The following is a 10517-nucleotide window of genomic DNA, read 5'->3' as shown; positions in this document are numbered from 1 at the left end:
ATGTATACATAATTATGAACATTGTTCGGAAAAGTCAATGTTTTAAAAGAAACTTTTTAAATTATGTTTCAGAAAAAAATTAAAAAATGCATTTATTTAATAATTTGTTTGTTTTTTAATTATTTTTATTATTTTACACGATATACTTTCCATTATAATTGTTTTGTACACTACTTTGTAATGTTTTTCACTGAAAGCGTAGCATTGAAGTATATTTTCCGGAATTGGCCGAGTATCACCGGAATGCCATGTGATAACGTTACGGAAAGGCATGTGATAACAATTGAAGCATGTTATAAACTTTTCATATCAGCCCGCTAAGCTCCAATTCAAAAATATGAAATTTATGTCAATTTAATGCTATTATCATACAGTAAAATTTATATGTTATCTAGTCTAAGTATATGATAAATTATTTTAACAAGTCAATATCCATTGATAATCTGTATAATTATTCCAATCAAGTGATTAGTGATAGTTTTCCAGCCAATTCCAAAATATATTGCAAATACTGCATATGGACCATAATTTGCTATTGGGCTCGTTTCCTATAACTATAGAAAAGTGATAAAATTGTGAATTACTGTAAGAAAAGTTTTAACTACATCTAAAGATGCTATTATTTTTATCAACATACAAGTGTATGCTACGTATACTCTTCCCTAGAAAAAAAATTGAAATTAACAAATTTCAAAGATTATACAACCGCATTTTTGTGTCCTTTCTCACATTACTTTTTGCTTCCAAAGTGCATAACGCTGACTGATTTATAGATAATCGTCACCGGCAAATTCGTAACTTTTGCTTTCAAATAACAAAGAACATCGACCAATAAGAATAGTCAGAAGAAAAAAGTAAGTCAACATGATGAACAAATTGTGAAAAAAGTCTTTAAAGGGCAATAACTCCTTAAGGGGTCAATTGACAATTTTGGTCAAATTGACTTATTTGTAGATCTTACTTTGCTTAACATTTTTGCTATTAACAGTTTATCTGTATCTATAATAGTATTCAAGATAATAACCAAAAACTGCAAAATTTCTTTAAAATCATCAATTCAGGGGCATTATACCTGAAAAACCAGTTACCCAATTCGGCTGAAAATTTCAGGACAGGTAGACCTTGACCTAATAAATACTTGAACATCTTGTCTTATTTGCTCTAAATGCTGGAGTTTTTGAGATATAAGCCAAAAACTGCATTTTACCCTGTGATCTATTTTTAGCCATGACGGCCATGTTTTTTGACGAAATAAAAAATAAAGCACAAAGTTTATTTTATACACCCTACTGATCATTCAGTTGAAGTTTGGTTGAATTTAGTTGAGTAGTTTTAGAGGAGAAGATTTTTTAAAGTTAGCAAATATGATGAACAAATTGTGAAAAATTGTCATTAAAGGACAATAACCCCTTAAGGGGTCAATTGACAATTTTGGTCATATAAACTTATTTGTAGATCTTACTTTGCTGATCATTTTTGCTGTTTACAGTTTATCTTTATCTATAATAATATTCAAGATAATGACCAAAAACTGCAAAATTTCCTTAAAATTACCAATTAAGTGGCAGCAACCCAACAATTGGTTGTTTGATTCATCTGAAAATTTCAGGGCTGATAGATATTGACCTAATGAACATTTTTAACCCATGTCAGATTTGCTCTAAATGCTTTCGTTTTTGAGATATAAGCCCAAAACTGCATTTGACCCCTATGTTCTGTTTTAAGTAATGGCGGCCATGTTTTTTGACAGATCAAAAATCTAAGCACACACTTTGTGCAGGATAATCTAAGGAACAATCATGCTAAGTTTTAACCAAATCCATTCAGTAGTTTCAGAGGAGAAGATTTTTTAAAGATAGCAAATATGATGAACAAATTGTGAAAAATTGTCATTAAAGGACAATAACCCCTTAAGGGGTCAATTGACAATTTTGGTCATATAAAACTTATTTGTAGATCTTACTTTGCTGATCATTTTTGCTGTTTACAGTTTATCTTTATCTATAATAATATTCAAGATAATGACCAAAAACTGCAAAATTTCCTTAAAATTACCAATTAAGTGGCAGCAACCCAACAATTGGTTGTTTGATTCATCTGAAAATTTCAGGGCTGATAGATATTGACCTAATGAACATTTGTAACCCATGTCAGATTTGCTCTAAATGCTTTCGTTTTTGAGATATAAGCCCAAAACTGCATTTGACCCCTATGTTCTATTTTAAGTAATGGCGGCCATGTTTTTTGACGGATCAAAAATCTAAGCACACACTTTGTGCAGGATAATCTAAGGAACAATCATGCTAAGTTTTAACCAAATCCATTCAGTAGTTTCAGAGGAGAAGATTTTTTAAAGATAGCAAATATGATGAACAAATTGTGAAAAATTGTCATTAAAGGACAATAACCCCTTAAGGGGTCAATTGACAATTTTGGTCATATTAACTTATTTGTAGATCTTACTTTGCTGATCACTTTTGCTGTTTACAGTTTATCTTTATCTATAATAATATTCAAGATAATGACCAAAAACTGCAAAATTTCCTTAAAATTACCAATTAAGTGGCAGCAACCCAACAACGATTTGTTTGATTCATCTGAAAATTTCAGGGCTGATAGATCTTGACCTAATGAACATTTTTATCCCATGTCAGATTTGCTCTAAATGCTTTCGTTTTTGAGATATAAGCCCAAAACTGCATTTGACCCCTATGTTCTATTTTAAGTAATGGCGGCCATGTTTTTTGACGGATCAAAAATCTAAGCACACACTTTGTGCAGGATAATCTAAGGAACAATCATGCTAAGTTTTAACCAAATCCATTCAGTAGTTTCAGAGGAGAAGATTTTTTAAAGATAGCAAATATGATGAACAAATTGTGAAAAATTGTCATTAAAGGACAATAACCCCTTAAGGGGTCAATTGACAATTTTGGTCATATTAACTTATTTGTAGATCTTACTTTGCTGATCACTTTTGCTGTTTACAGTTTATCTTTATCTATAATAATATTCAAGATAATGACCAAAAACTGCAAAATTTCCTTAAAATTACCAATTAAGTGGCAGCAACCCAACAATTGGTTGTTTGATTCATCTGAAAATTTCAGGGCTGATAGATATTGACCTAATGAACATTTTTAACCCATGTCAGATTTGCTCTAAATGCTTTCGTTTTTGAGATATAAGCCAAAAACTGCATTTGACCCCTATGTTCTATTTTAAGTAACGGCGGCCATGTTTTTTGAAGGATCAAAAATCGAAGCGCACATTTTGTGCAGGATATACTAAGGAACAATCATGCTAAGTTTCATTCAAATCCATTCAGTAGTTTCAGAGGAGAAGATGTTTGAAAAATTGTTAACGACGATAGACGACGACGTCGACACGGACGCCAAGTGATGAGAAAAGCTCACACGGCCTTTTAGGCCAGGTGAGCTAAAAAGGAAAATTCAATTTTCAAAGAGATTGCGCCGGGGGTCTATTATTTTTCCTATGTGCATAATGCTACATACAATCTTGTGTGAAAACAAATGCCCAATGACTTGACAAAATCGATTTCAGATTTGACCGACGTTTTAACACACTTCGTCTCCCAATAACGATGTAAAGGGTCCTTGGAAAATTCAATCGAAATTACCTCTTTTATCATGGTGCCGATGTTCGTTGGATTGATTTTGCTTCAGCAGTAAATATTACTGGATATTTTAGGTGAATAAAGATCATTTAATAAAAAATACATGTTAATATACCGTTACACTTGGAATGTACAAAGATGGTATCTTTGTCACAATTTTTAATTAAGTTTTTTTATTCATGTTCTGCAAACACCTTTCAGAAACACAATAAACTTGTCAAAGGAAAAGTAAACTTTTACCAGGCATGACTTGAAAGGAAGTACTTTCTTGATTTTAGCCCACTAAAGTAGGTTAAAATGAGGAAACCATGTAGATGGTGTACAGGTCACAAATATCACATGGTGCCTATTTTAAAGATTTTAATTCCAAGTTAAAAGTTTTTTTCTTTACTGGATTTAAAGAATTTTACATTGCCAATGATTTGGAATAAATTGTATATAACTGGAAGTTCAAAACCAAATATAAAAATATTTTTTTGGCTAAAACATCAAGATACAACGATTATGGTATCCTGTATCAATAAAGAAAATATGGAAATTTCTGAATAAATTGTACTAATTGTTTTCAAAACAAGCACATATTTAGGAGTTTTATAATACTGTTACATTTAAGATGGATTTTAAGAAAAAGTATACTGTTCAGATTATTTTATGCAGATTTTGCAATAAAATAAAACTAAAAAAATGCTTTCGGTTTCTTATGGTTTCCTGTCACGTTTAAAAAAAACTTGAATTTAACATTGAAAATAGATTTTAAATATTAACATGAAGCAAGTCACACTAGTAATGGTGTTCATTTATGTCTTTTGAAATATATTGTGCAAAATAAAGAAAATAAAAATTGCTTTCCTGTTTGGTTTCCTGTCACGTAAACGGTGAATCAAAATGTATTAATTTTTTCTCGAAAAACTCAATTGTTCCATTCATACTATTCAAATACCAACACAACCCACAGAATAAAAGTTAAAGTTTTAGAACTAATAAAAAAGGATAGAAAAAGAAACCAAAAGCTGAATACCGAATTATGGTCCATATATGGGTAGATATTAATTAAATAGTACATATTTAAAAGAGACTTATTTGATTTGTTTTAAACTTTTATTTTAACTTTTTGCATTTTGTACCAATACATTGTATATGCATGATGTAACAACATGAACAATATGTCATGTATGTATAATTTATAAAAGGCATAATACAGGGTTTCCGCTGGCAGTCCCCATTTTCGCAATTTGCGAAAAAATAATAATTATGGTGATTAAAATTCGTCATTGGCGAAAGAATTTGGCGATAGAAATATATAGAACGATTAATTTCAGCCATCTTGTTTATTTACTTTTTTCAGGTTTCTCTGACTTTACCGATCAGACAATACTCGGAATTCACCTTGAACTCGTTAAGATTTTGACAGAAAATCAATAACCAGCTGATTGCATTCATAGCTATCGACATCAAAGGACTAATTAATTAAGGTGTTGATTGTATGATATGGTTAAATGGCTTTTGTCAAATGTCACAAAAGGAACGCACGTGTTTGAAGCAAAGTTTTTCGCTTTCTCTCCTTTTTTAAAATGATAGTCCAGAAAAGAAAATTATTGTTATGACGAAAAATGTCCAAAAGCAAGAAAAGTCTCTGATTTAAAACTTTATTATTTAACTTTCGTATAGATCATTTATTTGAGTGGGTAATTCAAAGTCGTTTCAGTGACACACGTGTTTCAAGCATATAGTTTTACTTATTTACGATGGTTTAGAAAAGAAAACTGTCGTTATGGAAAAATCGATTCAAAAGGTTGGCATGAGAGTAACCCTCCAATGTAATGATTACACCTTACACGAGGGATCAATTCCAAGTGATAAGATACTTTGATCTATTGTAAAAACCACTTCTTTTTTAGGGGGGGGGGGCTCGAAAACTAGAGGCTCCAAAGAGCCTGTGTCGCTCACCTTGGTCTATGTGAATATTAAACAAAGGATGCATTTGAATTCATGACAAAATTGTGTTTTGGTGATGGTGATGTGTTTGTACATCTTACTTTACTGAACATTCTTGCTGTTTACAATTATTTCTATCTATATTGAACTTGGCCTAAAAGTTTTAGTCGAAAATGTTAGTTAAAATTTACAAATTTTATGAAAATTGTTAAAAATGCACTATAAAGGACAATAACTCCTTAAGGGGTCAATTGACCATTTTGGTCATGTTAACTTATTTTTGGGTCTTACTTTGTTGTACATTGTTGCTGTTTAAAGTTTATCTCTATCTATAATAATATTCAAGATAATAACAAAAAACGGCAAAATTTCCTTAAAATGACTAATTCAGGGGCAGCAACCTAACAGCAGGTTGTCCGATCCATCTGCAAATTTCATGGCAGATTGATCTTGACCTGATAAACAATTTTACTCCCTGTCAGATTTGCTCTAAATGCTTTGGTTTTTGAGTTTTAGCCAAAAACTGCATTTTACCCCTATGTTCTATTTTTAGCCATGGCAGCCATGTTGGTTGGTTGGCCAGGTCATGCCACACATTTTTTAAACTAGGTACCCCAATAATGATTGCGGCCAAGTTTGTTTTAATTTATCCTGGTAGTTTTAGAGGAGAAGATTTTTGTAAAAGATTACTAAGATTTACGTAAAATGGTTAAAAATTGACTGTAAAGAGCAATAACTCATAAAGGGGTTAACTGACCATTTTGATCATGTTGACTTATTTGTAGATCTTACTTTGATGAACATTATTTCTGTTTACAGTTTATCTCTATCTATAATAATATTCAAGATAATAACGAAAAACAGCAAAATTTCCCTAAAATTACCAATTCAGGGGCAGCAACCCAACAACGTGTTGTCCAATTCATCTGAAAATTTCAGGGCAGATAGATCTTGAACTGATAAACAATTTTACTCCCTGTCAGATTTGCTCTAAATGCTTTGGTTTTTGAGTTATAAGCCAAAAACTGCATTTTACCCCTATGTTCTATTTTTAGCCATGGCGGCCATCTTGGTTAATTGGCTGGGTCACGCCACACATTTTTTAAACTATATACCCCAATCATGATTGTGGCCAAGTTTGTTTTAATTTGGCTTGGTAGTTTCAGAGGAGAAGATTTTTGTAAAAGATTACTAAGATTTACAAAAAATGGTTAAAAATTGACTATAAAGGGCAATAACTCCTAAAGGGGTCAATTGACCATTTTGGTTATGTTGACTTATTTGTAGATCTTACTTTGCTGAACATTATTGCTGTTTACAGTTTATCTCTATCGATAATAATATTCAAGAAAATAACCAAAAACAGCAAAATTTACCTAAAATTACCAATTCAGGGGCAGCAACCCAACAACGGGTTGTCCGATTCATCTGAAAATTTCAGGGCAGATAGATCTTGACCTGATAAACAATTTTACCCCGTGTCAGATTTGCTCTAAATGCTTTGGTTTTTGAGTTATAAGCCAAAAACTGCATTTAACCCCTATGTTCTATTTTTAGCCATGGCGGCCATCTTGGTTGGTTTGGCGGGTCACGCCACACATTTTTTAAACTAGATACCCCAATGATGATTGTGGCCAAGTTTGGTTTAATTTGGCCCAGTAGTTTCAGAGGAGAAGATTTTTGTAAAAGTTAACGACGACAGACGACGACGATGACGGACGACGGACGCCAAGTGATGAGAAAAGCTCACTTGGCCCTTCGGGCCAGGTGAGCTAAAAAAGAAAAATTTTAATAGAAAAATATATTTGTGTTACTTGGCGAAACAAATAATAAAGTGGCGAAAAATATATTGTTTTGGCTAAAGAGGTGGCGAAAAAAGTAATTGACCCAGGGGAAACCCTGCATAATATATAATATAACCGTATACAAACCTTTTCAGTGTTAGATGTATTCTTGTTTCAGCTGTGGCTGAGATACCTGGAAAATCTAAAATACAAAATATAGATAGTTCAATCATTGGAGCATATAGTAATACACTGTTGTACATGTATACCTAGTCCAAAAAATTATGACGTCTGGCAAGGCTATATTTATTTTTTTCTTGTTTGGACTAATGTATACCATAAGGATTATACAACATTTGTACACAGGCACTTTGAAATCAGACTCAAATGTACAACACAAGTACATGTACATGTTTATAGTTGTTTTTTTAGACAATTATAATACAATGTATATACATTTTAATAAAGTATTAACTGTAACCTTACCATTCTTATCTTTTTTAAATCATATTTTTTATTTTCTTATTAAAAAAAAATAATCTACATTTTTAGTTTTATTCTTCTATTTCACCAATTCCTTTATCATATTGACTTGATTTTTTTTATGTGTTCATGAATAGTTCCTTTCTTTGTGTTCTTGGTTTGTAGAATGATATTTGTTTGTTTATATTTATGTTTGTATTTTTTTTTGTGTGTATTTATTTTATATAAATGTTCTATAATAATTCCAGCGCTATCAACTGCAGTTGTGAGCAAAATATAGAATTACGATTATCACCTCCTGAGGAATAGACTTTAATTTCTCTGTCGACTGGCAAAGGTGAGCTGTAAGAAAAGTAGAAACTTCAAAAGTAAGCTGAAACTTTTTTTTAAATGGCCGCCTAAAGAGTTACCTACCTTTGAAATTTGGTATATCTAATAACCTGCCAATTTCCTGCAACAAACAGGTGGGACCATTTACCCAAATTATTTATGATAACTAGATGGATTAATGCGAAGGATTCAGTTCTCTTGAGACAAATTTAAAAAAGAATGGCTCGAAATTAACAAATTAATCATTTATTTTTGCGACGACCTCCGTATCGTGCACCCATCACCAATATTTGATAAAGATATATACATGATATATGATATGTTTAGTTCTTCACTCAGATGGAGTAACTACTTCCCAATCACTAGGACTATTATACTAACTATAGAATAAAAGACCCAGCCAAACGTAGCTTATATAACCCAAACATTTTGGTACTTGTAGCATGTTTAACGGGACACTATACTAGCTACGAGGTAAGGAAAAAATGGAATATGGTTTTTCAAGTGTACATGTATAGTTTAATCATAATTAAATATAAGTGAAAAGATGAAATCATAATGAGCTTTTACCAACCCACTTGAATTTGATCAGGTTGACTCAATTCTGTAAAGATAAGCAAAGAAACACTGCTGATAAATTATCCACTTGCAAGTAAATAATTCGACCTCAGTGAATCCGTATTCATGTGACCTTCAATTTAACACAATAGCTAAATATTGGTTACTCATGTATAAATCGTGGTCAGCCGACCTTTAAAAGGAACAGAATTTCAATATTGAAAGCAAAACAATCGTGTACCGCAATTACGTTGACGAATCGGATCCACCTAAAAATCATTCTTTTTCAGGTAAAACGACAATTAACATGAAATCAAACAGACCCAGAAAAATCAAATTGCACGAGGTCGCTATTTGTTTATATATATGTTTATGTTTATAGATCGACAGTCTCCGGTGGTACTTGAATCTCAAAAGTTTATATTTGGAACTTTACTTTTAAAAAAACGTCAAAAATACTGTAAAAAATTACAAAAATATCGCAAACTCATGCAAAGATTAAAAAAAGGTAGCCTTGTTATGTTTGTTACTCTAAGAATATCAGTTGTTGATCTTCACCGATTATTATGTAGGGTGGATGATATAATTGGTACAGATGAAAGTTTGTACAACTCAGTATCATGTGAATTTGGCATATTAACCTCTTGTTATGATAATGGTGATAGTGAACCATTGACAAGAAAAATTGAAAATGCACATTGGAAGACAGAAGGATTCTAATTACAACGGCCTCTGCAAAACAAGCCAGCTTTTCTCTTTCTGGCAAGAAATGCAATTATACCAAAGAACATGCATGAACAAAAGATAAAAAGCCAGCAAGTGTCGCCCTGATAGAGAGTGCCAAATTTAAATAGGATTCAGAAAGACAATTCAATAATTGCTTAATTTCAATTGATTGAATGTTCACTTATTCAAATAAACTCATCCTAGCTACCAGGATTAAATATTGTATATACGCCAGGCGCGCGTTTCGTCTACAAAAGACTCATCAGTGTGACGCTCGAATCCAAAAAAGTTTAAAAGGTCGAATAATTTATTTATATAATTGTAATACTAGTAACATGAATAATGATCATTTGTAAAACTCAGTAAAAGATTTTGATAAATGTTTGTCTAAAATTAACCAATGTATGGCCATCTAGTATTAGACCGTACGCCGATGGTTCAAATACTCGTATGGTCTGGAACAAATACACCAGTCTTCTTTAAATAAAAAAATAAAAAAACCTTAATAGAGCAATGTTGGGCTTAATTTCAGACAAAGAATATAATTATATATGTAAAACTCACATTCCTGTATTTTGTCTTAGTGTTCAGAGAGAAATTAAAATCCTATGTATCGTGGTAAATAAATTAGTTAGACTAGACACTTCGGATCCGATATCTTAATATGCTTTTTCACCGTTTGAACATCAGCACATTTACATGAAATAGTATATAGATATACATTAAATAATGGTTAGCCGGAAAACACGAGTTTACTTCATCCAATTAATTTTGGATTTGTGTTTTTTTTAATGTCGTCTTTTCGTCTTTTTCTTTCGACCATAATGTTGCAAATCTTTCTTAGACCTGAGGGTTCTGATTGCGTTCATGGATGATATCTTCTCAGACTCTGTACGATGCACATATGATTATTAAAAGTATAATGATCCGTGATCAAAATTCGATATATGGAGTATCGACAGTATAACAGGTTGATAATGTGATAGCTTATAAAAAGTGCGACACGAGGCAAAATATCACTAGTACTGAATTCGCCAGGAAGGTTTCTTAATAATGCATTACAT

This window comes from Mytilus galloprovincialis, chromosome 5 (genome assembly GCF_965363235.1).
Source record: "Mytilus galloprovincialis chromosome 5, xbMytGall1.hap1.1, whole genome shotgun sequence".
NCBI lineage: Eukaryota > Metazoa > Mollusca > Bivalvia > Mytilida > Mytilidae > Mytilus > Mytilus galloprovincialis.
Note: the sequence above shows the minus strand (reverse complement) of the source record.